Here is a 23742-nt window from a genome sequence, read left to right on the forward strand (position 1 = left end):
CAGACTATTATGAGGCAGTAATGGGATGATGGAGGCCTAGGTGAGATGGGTTCACAGACTATTATGAGGCAGTAATGGGATGATGGAGGATATCCCCAGTGGTAGCTGGCAAGAAGCACTGATGGAAGGCAAACGAGCCATCAAGCCCAGACTGCTCCCCATGGCTTGATCTTTTACTCTTATGAACCCCAGGTGTCTGTTCCATTCCACTGCTGAATATAGACAGTTAACAGGGCAAACATTTTTATTTTCATTGTCTTCATTATTTGTTTTTAAAAGAGTTGAACCTTGGCCATTTGTGTGGTCAGAAGCCTGTTGATCCGTCCCTGGGAAACACTTTTGACTCGCAGCAACTCTGTTTACTATAACCATTACCTATTTTTTATGCTTGTCGGTTGCTGGGCAGCTAACTAGACTGTGGCATATGGATCCCCAAAGGCAAAGGAGAGAGACTAGAAATGCTGGTTTGCTGTCTGAAAAGGAGTTCATATTTATGATTTCACTTACATCCCACATTGGGATTTTAAATGTGGCAATTTTCCAGCTGGGAAAACAATTTCCATTAACAGATCCCAGAAATGCACTCTTTAGTCTTTTAGATACCTTTATGGGCCAGTACTCCTCTCTATCTATCTGTCTTTCTCTCTCTCTTTTCTTTCCCCAAAAGAAGAAAGAGGGAGGGAGAAAGGCAGACAGAAAGAAAGGAAGAAAACAAGCAAGCAAGCCATCCAAAATGATATTTGTGCCTGAATAACAGACAAAGGACATTTTTCCTGAGAAAGGCTCAATGCTAGGATAAGTAGACAGCCACTGCCTAGGTTTTGTTACCTTTCCTTCTCTTGTCTCCTCTACCTCTCTGTTTTATGGGAATGCATGTAGAAAGACCCAAAGTGGGAGAGGAAGAGGTATCAGTCCAGGAACAAAAGGGAACTGGGCACAGGAAGGAAAGCTATAGGGACCAACTGAAAGAGAGAACAAAGGTTGGGGTTTCCAAGTTCCTAATTCTCATTTTTGCTGTGAACTATAGGACCACTTTTCTGTAATAGAAATGAAGTCCTCACTGTTCCTTCACTCAGGCAAAGAATCCAGTTTGGGGTCAATAGTGTGAAAAAGTGTTTAGAGAAAGTAGGCAATCCTCACAGACCGTGTCCCGCAATGGGTAAGGTAGGAGAATTTATGTCCTACATTGGTGGGCTCATGACACAATCAGGTCAAACAAGGGATTGTCTAAAAAGGCATTTAATTAAATTTCACCTCAAAATATTCCCTGTTCTGGAAGATTCTCTGGACTTGACTTTGATCTCTTGTACTACAATGTTGTTCTAGCTCAGGTGTGTTGACAGGGTCTCCTCAATTAGTTCCCTGGAGCACAGATGAGGCTCTCTGTGATTTTAGACCCTTCTCCAAAACATTTAGTGCAGGAATATTCCATGCAGTGTAGGAGTATAACCTTTATTATAGCATGCTGCATGCTGTATACTTTTATTTTTGCGAAATGAACAAATGAATGGCCAACATCTAAATGCAATATTACCTATGTACCTATGTGTCTCCACTATTTGCTAAGCTCACCTGTCTAGAACACAACAGAAAAGGTCCAGAAAGTGAGCAAAGAAAATGCACGGGGTTATAAGGTGATTAGCACTGTAGTTAACATTTATTTCACTGAGGGCCTATTGTGGTACTAAACACTTTACATGGTTTATTTCATTTAATCCTTATATCCCTATTTGGTTGCCATTTTTACTACTTCCATTTTACAGATAAATACTTCACTTGCTCCAGGCTGTCACTCAGCTCTGTGTGATTAAAGCCCATGCTTATAACCATTGTGCTTTACAGTAGGTGCAGGTGGGGTATTGTATGATCCTCGCCTGTGCTCACTTAGACCTTCTCCCCCACCCTACTACTCAGTCCTTTTTAAACTTTGACTTTGCACACAGGTGTAATACCCAAGAGTCTCCATTCTCTAAGCCCAAGCAGAACAAAGTCAGCAAAGCCTCATCCTATGCTATTTTATAAGATGCTTATCCACAACTTGACAATAAGGAAGGAGCCAAAGCAGGCTTTTTCTTTTCTTTTCTATTAACTAGTTATCATTATGTTTTTTTTATTTTGTAGAGATGAGGTCTCACTATGGATTTGCCCAGGGTGGTCTCAAACTACTGGCTTTAAGAGATCCCTGCTTCAGCCTCCCAAAGTGCTAGGATATAGGCATGAGCCATCTTGCCTGGTCCTCTTCTTCTTTTTTAGGGAGATGAAAATGATAGTGCTATAAGAATGGTGGCCTGGGGTGATTCTGGTTCTGGAAAACTGCCTCATGATATTTGCCCTTCAGAAGATTCACTGTATTCTAATCCAATGCCATTGATTATTGATCATGATAGAGTTATCCAGAAAAGGTTGTATTTCACATATTCAAAACAAAAGTTAAGATATGAGTTTGATTTAAAATATTTCCTTTATAAAATACTACATTTGAAAAGGCCAGGAACTTTGGAAAATCTTTCTATTATAGAAAAACTTAGCCTAGGAGTAGTTTCCAGACACCTAGTTTTCATGGATAAGAAAAAAATAAAGTGAGTGTGGGAGAACCAACATAGGTGTGTGTTAAATGTTAATTTCACTAAGTAGAAATGTTTAAAGAGAACAATTACCATCTGTTAACAACTTCCTTTAATAGAAGTAAAGATGCTCAAATAATCAAAAAAATAGTAAGGACATAAATTTAGGCACATTGCTGTTTTCCTCATTTTACCTCATGCTGGTAAGAACTTTGTCTTGGGCTAGCAGTGACTGGTCCACAGACTGGTGTTTGGAAGATGCTGTTCTGGAAAAATCAGTGCTTTTCATTTGGCTAGATCTGAGGTTCAGTTTTGCATTTTCTTCATGCCTACCTACAAACAACTCGTTAAGATCAATGTGGAATATTTTGTTCTGTTCCCCAAGGTTCAAGTGGAGCTCAGCAGGTGTCTCTCAAGCCCGTATTGATGTGTCTTGTTCACAGAAATGGGCACAAGAGGACCAACTTTAGTGGTACCTGGTTAATATCATTATTGTTATTTTTCATTTTATTTATTTTCTTTTTTGTGATGGAGTCTGGCTCTGTCACCCAGGCTGCAGTGCAGTGGCATGATCTCAGCCCACTGAAACTTCTGCCTCCCGGGTTGAAGCAGTTCTCCTGCCCCAGCTTTCTGAGTAGCTGGGATTACAGGCGTGTGCCACTATGCCCAGCTATTTTTTTAAAAATATTTTTAGTAGACACAGGGTTTCACCATGTTGTTTAGTCTGGTCTCGAACTCCTGACCTTGTGATCCACCCAACTCGTCCTCCCAAAGTGCTAGGATTACAGGCATGAGCCACCACGCCTGGCCCATTATTGTTTTTTTTATGAGGAAAGGATTTTGGGGAAAAACTTTAAACTTGGGTTATAATTGTTTAGCAAAGTAAGGCCATCTTTCTATTATAAAAATTGTCAGTTTTTCTGGTGCTAAATTATGAAGGGAATATATTGTTTAAGTCATTTTTAAAAACCAATTCTCATGGACCAGAAACTTATCTTTTTAATAAAAAGAGTTATGAAAAATAAAAGTTTGTGACTTATTAAGAATGCTTGAAGAAGCAAATAAGAGATTGGTCATTTTTTGTCTCAAAAAAAATTAAAACAGAATGGGATGAACCTCAAAGACTAAAAGGTCTTCAGAGAATATCTGGGTATTCCAGGCAAGTGAGTGCTCCTTTTGTTATAAACTTCTTCCAAATGTGTTAGTGTACTGCCTGCCTCCTTCAACTTCAGATTTTCCACTTGCCATCAGAGACCATCTTAGGGGGTAGCCTTGTTTTGAATGAGAATCCCTGGTACTGGGAAATTCTCACTGCAACTAACTACAACTAGCCCTAGGCTAATCTATGTCAGCCATCTGAGCTTCAGTGTTTCTACCTGTCAAATGGGATAATAGAAGCTCCAACTCAGAATTACTGAATGGACCATCAATGACCTACTTCATGAAACAACTTAACTACTACTATTGGTGATAAATAACAACAGTAACAACAACAACAATTACAAACAATATTATTATGTACTACAGAATTGAGCATATGAATTAAGTCAGGAGACCTGAGTTTAAATCTTAGCCCTAGCACTTATGGTGTGCCATTGAGCAAGTCAATAAACTTCTCTAAACCTCAGATTCTTATGTGTAAAATAGAGATTATAACATATGCTGGGCTGATAATAGAAGCTCAGCAAATACTCGTTAGCTCTAACTTACCTAGGATCAGAGGTGTGGAAAAGCAAAAGATGGCACAACATACGGATTAAGCTCTAGATTTTACCTGGAAATGATTTTACAGACTAACAAAAAGGATTCCTGAGATTACTTTATTTCTTTCTTCTGAAAGTGGAAGTCAGTTGCCCACTGCAGTTAATTAGATATTCTTCATAGATTAGCATTAATTACGTTAGCCTCTACATATTTTAAAGAAATGTCTAAATAAAATGACTTGGAAATTGTTTTAGTTTCACAAGCTCAAGATACTGTTGATAATTATATATATATATATATACACACACACAAATTATCATATATACTACCTATAATTATACATATATATATATAAAATATCAAAAGAGGTATTAGAATTAGGATATATGTATAAAATATCAAAAGACGTATTAGAATCATACAAAGAAAGTCTTTCACTATGAACTTGTCCCATCTCATTTGGAGCCTGGCACTCATGATTAGACAATAACTTTAAGAAATAATAACAAACTAGAGTGTGTCAAGAGGTCAATTACCAGAATCATATGGATACATCTGGACCCATCACATGTGTAGAATAACATTGAAGCAGGTGTGATTTCGGGCAAATATAAAAATTGCCTTCAAATATCTGAAAGATTAATTCAGAGAATTTAGAGAAAATTATACTGTGGATTCCTAAGGAGAAGAACTATAACCAATAGACAAAAGTCATGAGAAACATTTGAGTCAATATGATAAAGACAACAATAGAGCCAAAGGAAAATGGAATTAGTGGCCTTAAGAGGGAATTCTTTGAAAGGAGGCATTCAGAAAGAGACTAGACGGTTATTTTTTATGATTTTATAGAAGGGACATCTACATTGAGTGGGAAACCAATGCTTTCCCATAAACCCACTTTAATAACCATGGATATAGCTGAGCAGCTACTATGTACTAAACCCAGCGGAGATCCTAGGTCTATACTAATGTGCAAGATGGACATGGTTCATGCCCTAGTGAGGCTTGCAGTCTAGTTGGAGAAACAGGCATTAAGAGAAAATGTGAAGTGTTATGAAGGAAACAAAAGGTGAAGTGACAGAAAATGTCAGAGGTGGTCAAGAAATATGGTTCTGAGGAAGCGACATCTAAGCAGAGACTAGAGCGAGAAAAGGGATGGGCGATAAGAGATCACATTCTTAGGGGGAGATGAGGTTGGAGAGGCTGGCAGGGACTCTGCAGCATTTTATTCTGAGATTGGAGGGTCTTAGCCAGGGAATAACAGACCCTTTTAAACAAAGTTAATAAAGTTCTCCCAATGCAGAGAGAAGAAAGGACCAATGGGAGGAAAGTGGGGAAATGTGGAAGCCAATTAGGTTACTGGAGAAGCCCAGGTAAGAGCGAATTAAGGATTGGAAAGAAGAGAGGCTATAAGTTCAGGATACATTTTGAGTAAGGGAGATAGATTGGCTATGGGGAATTGAAGGAAAGATTTGAGCTGATTTTACCCTAGAGATTGTGTAGACTGAGGAACCATTTGTGGAGATGAGAGAGATCAAAAAGAGATGAATTTGGGAGAAGCCCCAGAGTTCAGCTTTGGAAGCCTGTGAGATGTTCAAGTGGAGAGTCAGTTTTGTAGGAAGAAGCAAATCTGGAAGTCAAAGGAGATGGTCAAGATGGAGACATAAACTCGAGTCTATAATTTGAATAATAAAACAGACCTGCGAGGACCAGCAGCAAAAATTTTGTAAAGGGCTCAAATACTGATGGCTATAATCATTACTTACTTGAATAAACAACCTCTAGTGGAGCTTTTCTTATGCTAAATCCTGCGCTTGGTACTGAGCAAAGTAAACAAACATAAAGCAATCAATCAAACCAGAAAAATATCAGGCATGGATTCTAATTTGGCAAAGTTAGAGTCACCTGAAAATTCTGAAATTCAGACAGATGTTCAGCCTAAGAGAGATGATGGTCGTGGGTCATCTGGGGATGCAGCCAGGCCTGTGGTCACTGAAATGGTGACATGCATGGCATTTATTCCTCAAGAGGGCCAAAGAACAAAAAGCATCCTCAAATGCCTGAGCTCTGACATTCAGCCACTGGAACTGGTAGGTCCAGAGGAGCATTCTAATTATTGAATTGTTTTTGGAACTTTTGAAGAGGAAAGACTTGATACTCTGAAGGTGATCTCTAGTATGACCTTGTACACATTAAGGTCCAATAGATCCAGTCTTGTGCTCTAAAGAAACTCAATTATCACATACTTGTAGGGAAATTAAAGTTAGAAAAAAGCAGCCTAGGGAGATATTTCAGATGGTTTTACTTGTCTCTCAATTTATGAAAGGCAAAGGACTGAACGTTGGGCTCCCATTCTGTAGCGATTGTCTACACCTCCACTTTTGCCTTCAAAATCTTAAGTTGAAGCCTCTGATGGGTGTTGGATGAAATGACCTTTGGAGTTCTGCCCAGCCTATGATAATATGCTTTGCTTCTCTTTCCACAAAGGCAGTTTCAGTTTTAATCAGACCAGGGCGCTGGGCATCTCACTTTCCCAACTGGTGTGCCTCTCTCTGCTTCTGTGTGCTTGCTTCTTGCTGTCTCCTTATCTTCTCTTTGAAGATGTGGTTGCTCAGAAAAGCTTACCATGTTTTCCTTGAATTTGCCCTTAAATACTTTATTTCTCATTGACCTTTCCTTTAAACTTGCCTGGCAGCTAGCAGTTAGTTCACTGCATCATCTGTAACTATTTCATGTGTATTAGTCTTAGTCTTCAACTTGATTATAAGGCCTTCAGAATAAAGAGTTAGTGTCTTTGGTTCAACACTTCAAACATTTATGAAGATCAATTAAGTGTTAAGCATCGTAGGTACTTAGTAGGAATAACAACTTCAACAAGAGGTAAACCTCTTCCTTTAAGGACCATGCGATCTAGTATGCGAGGCAGAATGCTTCTTAACAGTTCATGAAAGATTGTATCAGATTTTAAAATAAAGGGCTATGGAAGCACCAAACAAGGAGAGAGGTGAATTCTGACAGCGGGTGGAAGTTAGAAAACCTTTAGGGAATGTTCTGTGAACAGGGCAAAGTCCCCACCTGGGAAATGTGATCATGATGAGGGGAACTTCCAGGAGATGAGGTTAGAACAGCTGACAGAGTCCTAAATGTGAACTTCCTTGAATGCCATGCCAGAACATCGACAGTTTACCCATGGGCAAGGGAGATACGTGAAATTTTTATCCAGAGAGAGCCCTCAGGCCAGCAGCCCATTACACTCAGCAGAGTGAATGATACAGTGAGTTCTAAGTAAGTATATAGCAATTAACTGAAAAATATAATGGCTCATATGAGAGGAAGACACAAGGTTGAAGAATTTCACCCTGGATCCAGGGATCATGGAGACAGTGGACCACCTGAAAGCAAACAGGACCCACATGGAAACTTGAGGTTGTTTGTCAGTGGAAGAGGAATTAGAGTTATTCTCTGAGCTGCCAGAGGGAAGATTAAATCAGGGAGACAAAGCCACAGGGACACAGATTGCTGCTTAATATGATGGCAAACCTGGAATTATTAGCACTCTGGAAATTGCTACTTGAAAAATGTGATTTCGTGGGACATTGTTCATGGGACAACTGTTTGTCAGGAATAACATGGAGAAAATTCATAAACTAGATAAAAAACTGGACTTAAATCCGTGGTTCCAAAACAGCTCATCCAATGAACTGGAGCTGGTTTGTGATAATGTTTTCACTCATCAATAGAAAAAGAAGGAAAGATAAGGGCTGTGTAGTGAGTTTCCAGGAAGTTGAACTTTTCCATTTAAAGGTCAGACTTTTGTTTGTAATTGATTGTTTCCTTCATAAATTTTTAGTGTTAACATATTCCTCCTGTTATTAAATAATATTATTGAGAGATGGTAATTTTTTTGCTTCCTTTGTCTTTTCCTGGCAATATAAAATATTGTCAAGTGTCCATACCTTGGCTTTTTTTTTGGTCATTTTACTGATACATGATATCTGTAGTTTGGGAACCACTGGAATTCTAGGGGAAGGGCCTTCATGGAACTCTCCATCCACCCTTAAGAGGGGTGAGCAGGTATTGATGAATAAAGTTTAAATACATTTGTGGGGGCTATTTAGGGTGAGAATTTGCTTGCACTGGATTAAGGGTCAGTGCACAAGTGAGTATGTTCCTTCTAACTCTTCCTTCCATGGGGCTTGAGGGTTCAGAGGCCCAGAGTCCTCCCTCTGTGAAGAAGGTCCAGTTCACCTTTTCCTCCTCTCTCCTTTTACACTTCTTCCTGAACTAAGCAATCTTCCACACTCCCTTTCACATAAACCTGTGAAGTTTAAAAAAACACTTCGAGGGCATGGTGGAGAAGTCTTCTCTGGGTGGATTTTTCTGCTCGGAGTGGGGACCAGAGCCTGAGCAGAAACCAAAGCTCATTTATCCTGCCACTGCCCGAAGAAAAGCGTGGCTGAATTTAGATAGGACTAGTACTGGTGGGCTTGGGTCCTGGATGCACTCTCTTAATGGCTTCCTTGGACAATAGTCTCAAAGTCCTCCCCTGTCTTTAGTCCAATCTATGACATTGCTGGCCATATGGACCATTTAAGGTAAAACGACTGGGCAGACAGCTGAGGCCCTGTAGGACTTTGCTGACTCAGTAGGTTCGGTGATGAGTGAACTGGGAGAGGCTATTCAGTGACAAAGCAGAAGAAAATGAAGTTAGTGGGGTTATATCAGGAGTCTCAATTAAAATGCGAACATCACCGGATTCATTAAGGAATACAGGTAGGATCAAAGTTCCCTTTACCCCTGGACCATTCCAGATGGTGTTCCCCTCTTGAGTACATTCAAGGAACAGAGAGTTCTGCGATCTTATGAGAAGGAATGCTGGTCAGGCAGTGAGTCAGCAGAAGACAGAGGCTGTCTTTGGTTTCTGACTGTACAAATGACACAAAGGAGCACTTTTTTTTTTTTTTTTAAAGCAAACAATATATACAGAGTGCTCACTTAATCACTCCATGCTGGGTGGAGAAAAGAGCCTAAAGGCATGTTTGAGTTCCTCATTCATCCCTGATCGAATTATATGAACGTCATGTAACTGTAGCTAGGATGACCAGCTGTCCCAATTTTCCTGGGACAGTCTTGGTTTTTGCACTGAAAGTCCCACATCCTGGAAACCCCCTGAATCCTGAGCAGACCAGGGTGGTTGATCACCCTAACCGTACTTCAGTTTTCCCATTTGTAAAATGGGCATAATTGCATGCCCCTGCCCTGGCTGCCTGTAGAGTGAGGTGCAAATGAAGTGACAGATAGGAAAAGTGCTTTGAGAGTAATTCTGGACAAATTCAGGTAGCTGGATTGGGAGTGTGACTAAAGCTCACCTCTGTGTTGGGACATGCATTACCTAGGACACTTTGCCACGTTGTGGAACGCTAGTCATCTTACAAGCTTCTAATATGTATTGTTCTCCGCAAACACTCCTGCAGCGACCCAAGGCAGAATGGACTGAGCCTTCTGGTCTCACTGTATTTGCATGCTTTATCACAGCAAACTCATCATGTCATTACCCATCTCTACTCATCTGATCTGACTGAGTGCCCTGTTGGCAGGAACCCTGCACACTGCACAATAGCTAACACAGTAGCTGCTTCATAAATGTTTGTTGAATGAAGGAGTAACTTTTAATTTCTGAGATAAACCACGGGGGTTACTTGAACCCCTCAAAACTGCATACCAGTTTTAAATATGCAAATGTTCATTTCTGGCTCTGTGCCTTTCTTCAAGTTTCTATGAGGAAACCGGGTTAAGATGAGTGGATACAGCTCAGAGACCTGGATAGAGATCTGAAGTCTGGCTCCTCCAGCAGGAATTCTACAGACAGCGAGCATTTCTAAGGCATGTGTGATGCCTAGCCTGCCCCATATTGTGAAAAGCAGGTGTCAACAGTTCATTTGCAGCCCACGGTAAACCACATCTGGTCCTGTGAGGCAGAAGCATTTGTCAGCAGCAGCAGGCACACAGGTCTGTGTCTGATACCTTGTAGATGCTTGACAAAAGATAACAGAGGGAATGAATGAAGGTCCCCTCACAATTAATGGAGAGAGCAGAAACACTATTGAGGACAAGAGCCAGCTCACTGGTCTCATCTCAGCCACCCCTGGTTCAATGAAAGGAAGAAAAGCTGGGCCAATTCTAAGGACTGCGTGAACAGAATGCAGGGGAGGCCAGCAGGACCATTATTTTCTTGTGGACTTTTAAATACACAGGGTCACAATGCTGGAGAATTCTCCCCTTCAGTGACAGAGAATGGCTCCCGAGGAAGAGAAGAAAACTCTGCTCCCACAGGTCTCCCACCTCCAGTCCGACCCTGCTGGCACTCTCTCTTCTTCCTCTCCCTTTCCACTACCACCTCTAGACCCTTATCTCTTGCTTCAACAGCTCCACTGTATCTCTCGTTTATAATGGGATTCCATGAGATGTTTTGTTTGAGAAAGTAATCTCTGCTGAAAACAGCAACAATAAAGATTGCAAAAGAATGCATGAATCATCCTCCCCTTCACTCCCGTAAACTATGCTTGCGGTGGCTTTTCCTGAAATACCTTTTTCCCTACCTTCCTCCTGGCTGTTCTCTCTACTGGTTAAGGAACTGCTGTGCAGGGATTGCTGCCTCCTCCTGGAGGCCCTTCTAGACCTTTCACCCTGGGTACCGGCAAGATATTAATTCTTAACTGCATATTTTCGTCACTGTGCCTTGTTCATCTATTTATTTTTATGGTGCTTCCTTTCTCCTTTATATTAGCATTAGCTGTTACTGGGTTGTGTCTTTATCCTTCTCTCAGAAATGCAATCACTACTAAAAACTTGTACAGTTCACAGAAAAATTAAGATTTCTAGTTTCTTTTGAAAAACAGAATATGTGACAATATTCTTACATGTCAATATTAGGCTGCAATGAGTGGAGGCTGTCCCATCTAGACAAGACACATATCTCGTTCACTAGTCTTCATCATTTCCTATGATCTTGCGGAGGTTCAGTGTCAGCTTTCATTTATAGCACTATGTAGCTGATAAGACCATAGTAGACTCTGAACTTGGACTATCTGGGTTCAAATTCTGGCTCTGCCACTTACTAGCTATGTGAAGTTTGACAAGTTAATTAATCTCTCTGTGTCACTGATTCATTATCTGTAAAATGAGATTATTAATAGTACCTACATCACTGGGTTCTTGTGAGAATTACATAAATTAGGAAATACATATGAGAATTTAGAGATTGTTTGCTATAGATAGCAAGTGCTCAATCAATATTAACCATAATTATTATACATCACAGTATTTACACTATGGTTTTGTTTCTTAGAGAAATATTGTCTGTACTCATGACTCTATTAAAAATGAGAAAACCACATAGGGTTTACCCCTGGTCCATTGTACACATTTTCTTTACCTGGCCCTGGGGTGTTTGAATTTGCAGACCCTGCTCTAGATGATGGATCTTGGAAATGCTAATGTCACAGTGTATTCATCTTTGTTTCCCTTAAGAGTACTGACTTTGGTTTCATATGAAGTTTAAGGTGTTTTTTTTCCACTTTGGGGAGCACTACATACTGGGGTCTATTGGGGGGAAATGAGGGACAGCGGGGGATGGGGAGTTGGGGAGAGATAGCATGGGGAGAAATGCCAGATATAGGTGAAGGGGAGGAAGACAGCAAACCACACTGCCATGTGTGTACCTATGCAACAATCTTGCATGTTCTTCACATGTACCCCAAAACCTAAAATGCAATTAAAAAAAAATAAAAAATAAAGTACTGACTTTGGCATTTTGAAAATACTATACTTGGAATGTTGGTGGAATTAAATTGCATGACCATGGTCACGTACTTGCATTTGTTGCCTTTAGGATGTTTAGTAGCAATGGCCAAAGAGACCTCCAAGTTGTCAGTTGGTTTAATTTGTGTTATGTGGTCTGTACAGTAGGACTAGTATTTCCTGGTTCTTCATGAATCAGACAGACCAGGCACAGCAACTGATTTGAAAATGTGCCCAGAAAGTCACCAGATACATATAAGTTGGCTGGGTAGGAATGGTCTACATGATAAGCAATAACAGCAGTTTCCTGCATGTTAAATTCTCGCTAGTTCCTCCGGGAGAGTTGGCCCTTGCTTCATTGACCTGGAAATACGGGTGGAGGGCTGAAGGAAGCAATACGAGCAAAGATACAGGAGTGGGGGAAAGCTGTGTTTAGGGGCCACAGGGAGACTGGCTTGACTAATGCTACTATTTTTTTTTAAACATTCCTCCAAAGGAATAAATTTCATTCCCATGGGAATAGAGAATACGATTAAGAGGTCATTATGGTCTTTTTTTTTTCTTTTTCCCCTAGATGTTTGTTCTGAGGAAGGATGAATAATATATGCAAATTTCCCTGCCTGATTTTCTTTGCTTCAGGACTCTGTTGGTTTACTGTGTGAGAGGAAGTTGGTTCCTGTGGTTAGGATTCACCTGGGCTTTTGCCCCCTTTCCTTCTGAGGAACAGGCTGATTAGATATAATTGTTAAGCCATGATCTTAGCCTGTGGGAACATTCATAAAATGTTACAGAAACAGATGGCTGGGAGCTTCTCAGTAGGAGTTCTGCTCGGGGCTACCCCTTATCCCTTCTTTCCACTTGCCCTCAGAGTCTGTGCTTCTCAGACACTGGAACTTTCTACCTTCGGGCATATGGATAAATGCAGTGTGGCTGTTAGCTGAACATTTGGTATTCTGAAATTTCTGCCATATATCAATGTTAACAATCCCAGTGTGGTCTAGCCCAGAGCAGGCAATTGTCACTAATTTGGGTCAGATACTGACACAAACAGAAGAGATGGCGAGTGTGGAGGAAGCTGAAAGAGAAGGAGAAGCGGAGGAAGAAAATGGATTTATATTCAAGATCTCCTTGGGCACCGTGAATTCTTCATAAGAAATTCTTTGTATTCTCAAGACAATCTTGTGAAGCTTATTGCAAGATCTCAACTGGAAGATGAGAAAATTCAGCTTCAAAGATATTAAATAAGGGTAATTAACACATCAGTCATCTTACTATGTGCCAGGCTCTCTGCTAAACACTTTCTATCATCTCATCTAATCACTTAACCACAGAAACAAATGCCAGTGTTACCTCCAGTTTTTTACATTTGGTGAAAACTAAGGCATAAGGAGACAAAGTCACAGTTGTTATTAACTGGCAGACATGGAATTCCTACCAGTCTTGACTTCAGGGTCATACTGTAGCTGCTACTTTCTCAAAATCACATGGATTGTTAAGTGTGGAAGGCACAATTTGAATTCAGGTCTGAGGCACACCAAAATATATTTGCTTTCCAAACTCATAAGCCCCAAGTGGCACAGCTGGGACAGATATCCAGTCCATCTCTCTCCTGGTCTTCCTTTGTATGACAGCAGCTGCCTTCACAAAAAGGCAAAAGACCTAGCAAGTCTGAAATTAAGTTGCTGATGAGAGGGAGAGAGTGGAAAAAAAGAGATTCTATTTTTGACAGAGACAGCCTCTTAAAAGAAAGCAACATACAATTTGTATATCAGCAGGAGGAGCAGGGTTTCAGCGGGCAAATCACAGCCTGCACTGAGCTGCTGTTCTCACCTAGGTAAAGGCCGTTCCTTTCCCTTATTCATCTTCCCAGATCCATCTCTGCCATCTCGCTCTCACCACCTTGCTCATCTCTCTCTCTTTAATGTGTTGCTTTGCCATTTATGAGCTTCTTAGCCAGGCATTGTAAAAATAGGGCTCTAGGCTGGGCACGGTGGCTCACGCCTGTAATCCCAGCACTTTGGGAGGCTGAGGTGGGTGGATCACGAGGTCAGGAGTTTGAGACCAGCCTGGTCAACAAGGCGAAACCCCGTTTCTACTAAAAATGCAAAATTAGCCTGCTGTGGTGGTGGATGCCTGTAATCCCAGCTACTTGGTAGGCTGAGGCAGGAGAATCACTTGAACCCAGGAGGCAGAGGTTACGGTGAGCCGAGATTGTGCCATTGTACTCCTGCCTGGGCAAAAAGAGTGAAACTCCGTCTCCAGTCAATAAATAATAATAAAAAAAAGGAGTTCTAATAAAAGTTAGTGCCCATTTGTCTTTGTGATTTCACCAGGATCCTCTAAAATAAATTAGCACCGTGGATCTACAGCCTATCCTACTGCTTCAAGACAGAGTGGTTGGTTTGTGGAGGCCACCTGACATCTCATGTCTCCTGATGTTGCCCTGGATATTTTGAGAATGCCACCTTTTAAGGCAGTGATGCATGCCTCGATTAGCACAGAGATGGGTTGTGGAAAGAAGGAGGGTTTTAGAGTCAGGGTTTGTACCTAAGCTCCGTTCCACAAATCGCTTTGAGAACCTGGATCAAGTATTACCCTCCGAATTTTAGTTTCCTAAACTGTGAAAGGGAAATGATAATATCTAAATCAAAAGGTGAGGGAAGGATTAATGTATGACCATCACAGGGCACTGAATGTGTTGCTCAGCACATCATTGGTATAAAATGAACGTAAGGCTCCCCTACGCCACCTTCTACACTTAACAGCACAGTTGGTTTAAAATGACCTGTTTTTCATTGCTGAAAGAAATAAAAAACATATAGAATTTTCATGAGCATAAAAATATTTAGGAATATTATTGGTTCAATCTGTTATGGGCCAGCAGAGTAAACTTAATATGCCTCAGATGTACAGTTTTCCATTTTTATATATTTGTAGGGCAAGACATCCACCTGTGGTATGGCCCTGATCCTGGAGAGAATCCGTGTGCCCCACAAATACAAATGGTGCAGAGTGGAAGCAGATACTCCCTGGGGAACTCAAACAGAGCAGACAGCAAGCCAGCTCCCTTATGAAACCTCAGTATTCTTATGTGTGTATTGGCTGGATAGAGCCAATGCTATCGTTGTGTGTGTATGTGCGGGCGGGGGATTGGTGGTGGTGGTGCAGGGATTAAATAATGTTTATTATCTGAATCACCATCCCTTCCTCATAATTCCCCTCCTTACATTTTTTTTTTTTTTCTTTTTGAGACAGAGTCTCACTCGGTCACCAGGCACCAGGCTGGAGTGCAGTGGCTCAACCTCGGCTCACTGCAACCTCTGCCTCATCGGTTCAAGCAATTCTCCTGCCTCAGCCACCCGAGTAGCTGGGACTACAGGCGCATGCCACCACACCCAGCTGATTTTTTTGTATTTTTAGTAGAGATGGGGTTTCACCATGTTGGCCAGGATGGTCTCCATCTCTTGACCTCGTGATCTGCCTGCCTGGGTCTCCCAAAGTGCTGGGATTACAGGTGTGAGCCACCATGCCCAGCCTCCCTCCATACATTTTTGAGAGGGCATTCTTGCCTAATGGGTGAGAAGAGGTCTGGAATCAGGTTGAATTATGTGATGAAGATGAAAACAATATTACCTCCACAGTGTTAGGATTAAACAAGATAATGCACATCACTTCTTAGGAGTGCCTGAGATGAGCCAGTGCTCAATAATGTTAACAGCAAGTCTTATCACCACCTCTAAAATGCTAAATCAAGCCCTTGTCACTCCTCTGCATGGACTTTTGCACCAGACTACTGCACAGGTCTCTTAGGAAGCTTTCTCCATACTCTCCATAATGCATCCCATGTGTCTTAACCTAAGAAAGCTTCTGAATTGATGCAGCTCTCCTTTGGCAAACCTCCAGTCTCTATTCAAACACACACATACACACACACACACACACACACACACTCTCTCACACACTCACTCTCTGTCTCTCTCTCTGTCTCTTTCTCTGTTTCTCTCTCTCATTCCTTTGTCTATCCTCTCAGCCTCTCTCCCATTTTTTCTATCTCCCCTTTTATCCCCCCATTTCCTCCCTCTCTTCCTTTCTCTCCAGCTCTTCTGAGGATGCAAGCAAATCCAGCCTCTCCACTCAGAAGGCTTTGTCTCTGATCAGGCCCAACCTGGGTCACAGAGTTCATGGGGTTACTATGACAACAAGCATCCCTGGCTACCCATCAGGAGGCAAGGACCAATTGAAAGGGACTGTCATTTCCCTGGGACATACTGTATTTATCAGCAGCAGGCTCTGCACCAGCACTATACTATGGGAAGACAGGCTGTTTCTTGTGAGGGTGGGAGGGAGGGAAAAAAAATATTAGGGTTTTATTTTTTAGCATGTTCTCTGTGGGGGAGGACCACAAATTGTTCTCAGAGAGAGGCATTTTATTTCTAATGCAGCCAGTGTGTGTGAGGGGGATGAGGGTGGAGTTCATGTGCATTTCTGATGAACAGAGTTGTTTTTACAAAAAAAGAGAGGAAAAAAAACAAGTTTTTTGGCTCAAAAGTGACTTTTTAGTAGGTCTAATGAGAGGAGGAGAGGGGTAGAAAATGAACACTAGTAAGTATCCTTTGTGACAGGCACTTCATGCTATTTCATCAGATCGTCAAAGCAGTTGCACAAAATCATTATTCAAATTTTTCAGATAAGAACACAGAGGCTTATGAAGTTCTAGTGACCTACCCAGCAAGGTCACACTCTGTTAAGGTAATGGGCCATATACTTGAGTGGAGGTGATCTGACACCAGGAATTGTGGTTGTGACCCATTCCATGAAGATTCCTCGTCGCCCCCCACCGTATTCATCCTCCTGCTCCTTCTGAGCCTCCTCCTCATGTTCTGCCTCATCAGACCACCAGCACGTCTCCTGTCTCCTCCGTGACCTTTTCTAGCCCTCATTCCCAGAGTGGACTGCTGTTTACTTAGAACAGGGGAACCGGGGGGACTTGTTCAAATTGCACATTCCTGGATCTGCGGAATCAGAAGTCTCAAGAATTAGAGTCTAGGAAAAGGCATTTTAAACCAGCTCCCCTAGGTAATTTTGATAGACACTGAAGTTGGGAATGGCTCTTTAGAGCAATAGACTCAATGCCACACAGAAAAGACCTTTCGTATTTGTTTCCCCATCATTTTCTGGATGAATGTGATTCTGTAAAAGGAGAGAACTCTCTATGGCCTTCCATAACACTCACATTAGCATTAGGCAAAAAAAGGTTTTCAGGGAAGGCCTACTGAACCACATGGAATATACTGGCAAGTTTTATCATCCTCCTGTGAGGGATGAGCAACCAGGAGGAGACCTCAGTCCCTGAAAGTGAGAACCTTCCCTACAAAACCTTGGTGATATCTCTTCCTGAGTCGCGGCCTTAGTCACCCTTCTTTTCTTTAGCCAGGTGCCAAGATACACACACAACTCTTGCTAAATATTTTCTAGCACAGGGTTGTATGAAGAGAGAAAAAATATACTCAGTGGGAATGCTGGCAAGACGAAAATGGTGATGAACAATTTTGATTTCATGTCATATTTAAAAAAGGATAAAGGCCAGGTATAGTCAATACAGCAGGGAGGAGAAAAAGGTAATCAACAGCCTTCATCACTCTTGCTGGTGTGCCAGAAAGCTGTGTCCCTTCCAGGGGCGCCTTTCTTAACCAGGTAGGCATTTCAGAGGTAAAATTGAGGTGGCGGCAATTATTCTGTTTGGGAGGTAAATTCCATATCTTCCCATTTTCTGTCCTTGCCAGAATCAATTTGTACCCAGTCAAGTCTTAGGCAGGAGCACAAAAGTCCCAGAAAGCTTCTGTAACGGACTTCCAAACTTCCAGGCTTTAAAGCGAAGGTTGTGACTAATGACAAACATAGAGCCCACCACTTCTCCCACGTGTCTGCATCCCGTTGTGACCCATAACCACATCCATTGCCTCCTACCAAGATGACCACAACGTCTTTCTAAATGACTTCCTTGTCTGTGACCCTCCTCTCTCTTATGCGCATTGCAAACAATGGCCAGGGTAATCTCCAGGAGCCTGTCTGATCATGTCCCTTCCTGTCAATGACCTTCAATGGCTCCTACTGACATAGTAAAAAAATGCAGAGACATTTGAGATTCTTCACCATGTGACCACAACCAATCACTCCTATCTATTAATGAATTCTCTGGCTAAAGTGGACCCCTTGTTGTTCCTGAAAACAAGCCCCACGTTTTTCTCCATTTCTGCATTTGCTCTCTTTTCCCTTCCAGCCCTAATATGAAGCACCCTTTCTCCATTTCCTGTCGATTATAATTCTTCTAGCATTCCACCATTTTTTCCACAATTCTTCCAGTGGTGGAAGAATGCACAATTCTTCCACCATTGCAAATCCTCCCATTCAAAGGTCGACTCTCCTCCTCCGTTTTTTTTTTTTTTTTTTTTTTTTTTTTTTTTTTTTTTTAGTGTTTCTGACTCTCTTGGTAGAAAAATGGGTATCTACATAATTCTGCTCATGAGCTGTACTTGATGATGCATTATTTAGGTACTGAGATTACATCTCTCTTACCGCCATTCCCTGCAGCATTATGCACAGTGCTTTGTGTGAGAAGGTATTTGGAAACCAATCTGTGAAGCTAAATGGAAGAACCAATCTGTGAAGCTAAATGGAAGGCACAGAGAGTGGGTCTCAGACCTTCCTGAGTGCCCATTACCTGGTAAGCTACAAGGTGAAGCTGTACTTTACTCCTGCCCCCTTGGCCCATACATCTGGCATAAACAAGACACATGACAGAAGACAAACATGTCATGATCACAGAGACCAAAGAAGACTCTATGTAACCACGGTCACAGCTAAAGACCAGACTGACCAATGTCCTGATTAGGGTGTAACTCTTAGAAAATCCATTAAACTCTTGATAGATCATTTGTGAAAGACAATCATTAGGTGACATTTTAACTGAGGCCAATTGCCTGTTGATTCCTTCTTGGGTTGATAAAACATGGGCTATGCCCCCTTACTTAAGAAATTTGAATGCATCAAAGGAAGTATTCTTCAAATAAAGAAAAGACATTTCAGTTTAGCTACCAAGATACATTAAGTTGGCACCAAAAGCGCCAATAGATCATAATTAGTGGATTTACCAGTTGCCTTTCCCTAGTGACTGGCATTGGCTACATAGGTCTTTACCTACAACCTGAGGACTTGTCAAATGTAACTCAGCCCCACTCCCACCCAAACATGCAGTGACAGCCAACAAACAGCATCTGTTTCAAAGAAACACCACCTGTCCAAATGGAAAATCAAGCATCGAACCACCTTGCTTCATCAGAGTATTTGTTTCCAGAGCAGAAGCAACAACAACAGCAAAAAACCATTCTGTCACTACCACAGCTTTTTAACACTCTGTGGGGACCATGGCCTGGCTTCTGCCAAGTAGACTTGGCAAATTTAGAGGAACATTTGGGCCTTAGATGTCAGTTCTCGGATCTTCTGAAGCATAACTGGGTGATCTGTCTTGGAGAAATCTGGAGCTTGTTCTGGGCAGGCTGTTAGAGAGTGAATGCCCCACAGGCACAGTGGAGTCTGGCTTTAAGGAGAGCAAGTAGCAAAGGAGGAGGGCCAGGAAGGTCCTCTCTTAATACAAGCACAGGCAGTAAGTCTGGAGGGCATCGCCTGGGAAAACTGCAAAAACCTCACCTTTGCTAGGGCTGAAGAGAAGTTTGTAATAATACCTGGAACAAACTCAAGGACTTTTTTGTAGTGTAAACACTTCCAAAGAGTTTGCAGCCTTGTGAGTAGTCGAATAGTCCTTTAAAGTATTTTTTTAAGATTCAAAATAATTTAAACAAAATTGGATTTCTTCTGCTAGGTTATTTTTAAGCACATAGCCCCTCTTCAATGGATCTAAAGGAAGCACAAGCTCTTCTCCTTACTGTCCACCTCTGTCACGCAGAGTGGTTTCCTGGGATCTGGGCAGTGGATCTAGAATTGCTGGAGCAGGCACGTGGGTTTGTGGCATTTGGTTTGCCATGACTCTTTGGAGTCTGACCATGTCTTGGGTCAAATGGCATCATATGGGATATGAGAAAGAGTTATAATGGAAACCTGGCTGGAGTGTGTGTGTGTGTGTGTGTGTGTGTGTGTGTGTGTGTGTGTGTCATGGTTACTCATATTTTCTACAACCATTCTTCAGTGGTGTGTTTTGTGGAACCTCTGCATTATTGGCTGCTAGCAGTGTTCCCTTTTAATGCACAGATGAGAAACAGAATCCCTTTAAGGGACTTTCCCAGGCCAGACACTTGAGGCTCTCTTAGGATGAGCTTTACTCTTCTGTTCTTGAGTCAGGAATTATGGTGGCCCCATGACCACCATCGAGTTTTCACTGGAGAGAAAGGAGCACTGTGGGAAGATAGGAGCATACGATCATGAGTTGGATGTTTTTGACTTGCAGTTCAGCCCTCAGTGATCTGTATTTGAAACATGTTGCTTTTCTCTCTCCTTTTCTCTTGTTCGCTTTTTCAAAATCAATAAATGGCTTGTCATATGTTTTACAGAGACGTATGCAAAATAGTTAGTTTTTTCTTTATTACAAAGCAGAATTATTTTTGGCATTTATTCCAGAAAGTGTCTTTCAGCAAGCAAATCCATAAAAGCAGGGATACTCCTCAAAGGAATGGTGCTGGGTGTGTTAAAGTCAGTGTCCATTATCACCTTTTGCCTTCAGAGTGGTGAGTGGATCCTTGGACTTCAAAGGTCTGGTTTTAATTCCCAAGTTGATGGTTATTTGGCCTATGTGAATAGGTACAAAGACCCTGGCCCAAGTCCAGTCCCCTGTCTTTAATGGTGCTGTCATTCATAAAGCCCAGCACAGCTTTAGAGTGAGTTACAGCCATAGGCTCTGAAGTCAGACAGCCAGGGCTTGAAATCTGGCTTCTATCTTATTAGCTGGGTCAACCTGGTCAAGCAACTTAACTCTGCCTCTGTTTCCTCATCCATAAAATGAAAATAATGGTACTTCATAAGGATATTGCAAGGGTAATATGAGATAATACATTAACACAGTGAGTGGCACTTAATAGGCCCTGACTCAGTAATGGGTTTTATTATAGTGGAAAGTCATTTGACTGCAAAATGGCCTGGGTTTTAGGTTCATGTCACTCCAGTATTTCCAGTATCAGGAAACGTACAATATTTCCTGAGTTGTTACCTTGTTCCAGGAAACTGTACATGGGATGGGATCGCAGAGGTACTCTATTGATTGGACAAATTGTGTTACATATCTATGCTTTGTTTTCTTAACAAAGCATCCATGTATTTATGTGGATGTCCTTGACTCACAAAACCTTCAGTAAAGTGTAATATTGTGGCATCATTGATGTTCCTGGACCTATAAAAACTCATTCTCTACTTTAAGTCTTTCTAGGTTGGTGATCAGTAAGTTTCTGAGATAAAAGCCTCTTCCTTTGCAAACACTATCATCTGGATCCTCTTTGAACTTTGCTCAAACTTGTGAAGAGTCTTTTAGGTTCTACCAGGCAAAAATGCATGAATGATAAATACCAGACCATTTGATTTGTCTTCATTAGTTCATATTATATGATGTCTACACTTCTCCAGGTATCTTTAATCTCACAATTTTTAGATAATTACTTAAAGTTCTTCAAAGTATTTTCATTGCTCTTCGAATAAGGATAAAAATTCTTTATAAAATCCTTCCCCACCTCATCCTCCAATCTCACCTTAAACATTTCTCCTCTGTATTACTACCTGCATTCCAAGAACACTTAGTGACTTTTGGTTAATTGACTGTGCAATGGTTTCTTGCCTTAGAACCCTTGTACATACTGCTCTTCTGCCTCAGCTACTCTTTTCTTCCCTTCTCCTCACTTCACCTAGTTGACTCCTATTAATCTATCAAACCTCAGTATAGAAAAGCATCCTTGGACCTGTCTTCCCAGTCATGCCCCACTCATCCTGCAGATCAAACTGAACCTTTTTATATCTGGGTGTCTTTGAGATCTTCTCTTTGTCTTTATTGTTCTGCACTTTCGATTGAATAAGCTGTTGATTTGTATCTATTTATTTTGCTTAAGACTGATTTTCAAATATGAAGGTTTATGTTTTCCATAAACTCTAGAAAATTTCTTTAAAACGTTGCCTCCACTTCATTCTCCCTTGTCTCTGTCTGGAACTCACAGCAGACTCAACTTTTTTTCTTTTTCATGTCTATTAAACTCTTTGTTACATTTTCTTTTCATCTATCTGTGTGTTATTCCGGGGAATTTTCTTTGATTTTTCCCTAACCCCTGAGTGCACCAATTCTCTCAACTTTATCTAATTTGCTATTTAATCCTTCCATTAAGATTTTATATAAGTGAATGAATTTCTTAATTTCTGTAAATTCTAAATCAGACTTTTTCAAATATATCTGGTCTTTACTGATAGTTTAACATTTCTTTTAAAATTTTAACATTTTAACTTTTCTCTTAAAATGTTTTTGATCACTTTTATGTCTTTAGTTGTACTGTTAATTGTTGCTCATGTAGATTGACACATAATTTATCACTTTGCTGTGCTTAGGGTAGTCCCGAAATAATAAGCTTATGCTTTTAGTTCTGGTTTTAATTTGTTTTTTTTCCTTTTTGGTCCTAGGAATTTCTTAACTTGAATTTAAAAGGCTGTTTGTTACATCTTATCCAGCCTATCCAGTTGTTTCATAGTGAGAATTTTGTTCTGCACATTCCATGAAGTAGGCGTCCTCTAGGTCCCCTTTTATAGACTGTCCTAGTACCTATTAGAATTGCCGTTAAACATTAATCATTTCTTTAATGTCTGTCTTTCCTGCTAGAATGTAGTTGCATGGGGACGGGAACTATGTCTATCTTGTTCACATTCGTAGCTCCAGCTCCTAGCCCAGTCCACAGAACAATGTTGGGGCTTACTGTTATTAAGATAAATGAATAAAGTAGAGGCAGAGGTGGATCTGGGTATCATATCAAGATGGGTTAGGAATCCATCACCATCATTTTGCAAACCTTATTAACCCTTCTTACCCTTCCCGAAATCCAACACTTCTCCCAAATGATTTAATCCTTCTGTAATTGATGTAATATCTCATATGTTTCATAGGTGACTTCACAGTGTACTGTTTTCAGTGACCTCCAACATAGATTATACCATTTGAACTCACAACAACCTCATTATTCTCCTTCTACAGATGAGGAAACTGAGGGCTGGGAGATGATATGTGTTATCTTTTGTAAGACAGTCAGAATTAAACCTAGGTAGTCTGACTCCACGTCTACAGGACTCTTCCTCAGCTGCTGAGAATGAATATCAGGACTTCTTTACGTGAAAGTGAAGTCTGCTTGCTTCTTTACCAAACTGTCTGTATCTTGCTAAATAAATCAGTCTCCAGGTAAGAATAGGTGCTATAATTAATTTGGTGCTATTTATTAGATGCTATTTCGATTTCCGCAGCCAGAGTCTCAGGACTCAAATGACTTGATTTTTCATTTGGACAGTGTGTTTATGTTTCTTTTGAGAGAAACATTATAAACCACCTTCTGTCAAAGAATTCAGGTTGCTGGAGAACTCTGTTCATGGTGTTGTTGGATGCAGGGGTGTCTGGTAAATGTTGTGGTATTACAGATCACACGACAAA

The 23742-nt window shown here is 41.0% G+C and overlaps 1 protein-coding gene across 8 annotated transcripts in view; it reads right to left on the reverse strand.

The window, feature by feature from the left end:
* GRIA1 (glutamate ionotropic receptor AMPA type subunit 1) overlaps positions 1 to 23742 on the reverse strand; it is a 329622-nt gene that overhangs the window by 20303 nt on the left and 285577 nt on the right. The gene's annotated exons all lie outside the window — the stretch shown is intronic.

Source organism: Saimiri boliviensis, chromosome 1 (assembly GCF_048565385.1).
Source record: "Saimiri boliviensis isolate mSaiBol1 chromosome 1, mSaiBol1.pri, whole genome shotgun sequence".
NCBI classification, from domain to species: Eukaryota; Metazoa; Chordata; class Mammalia; order Primates; family Cebidae; genus Saimiri; species Saimiri boliviensis.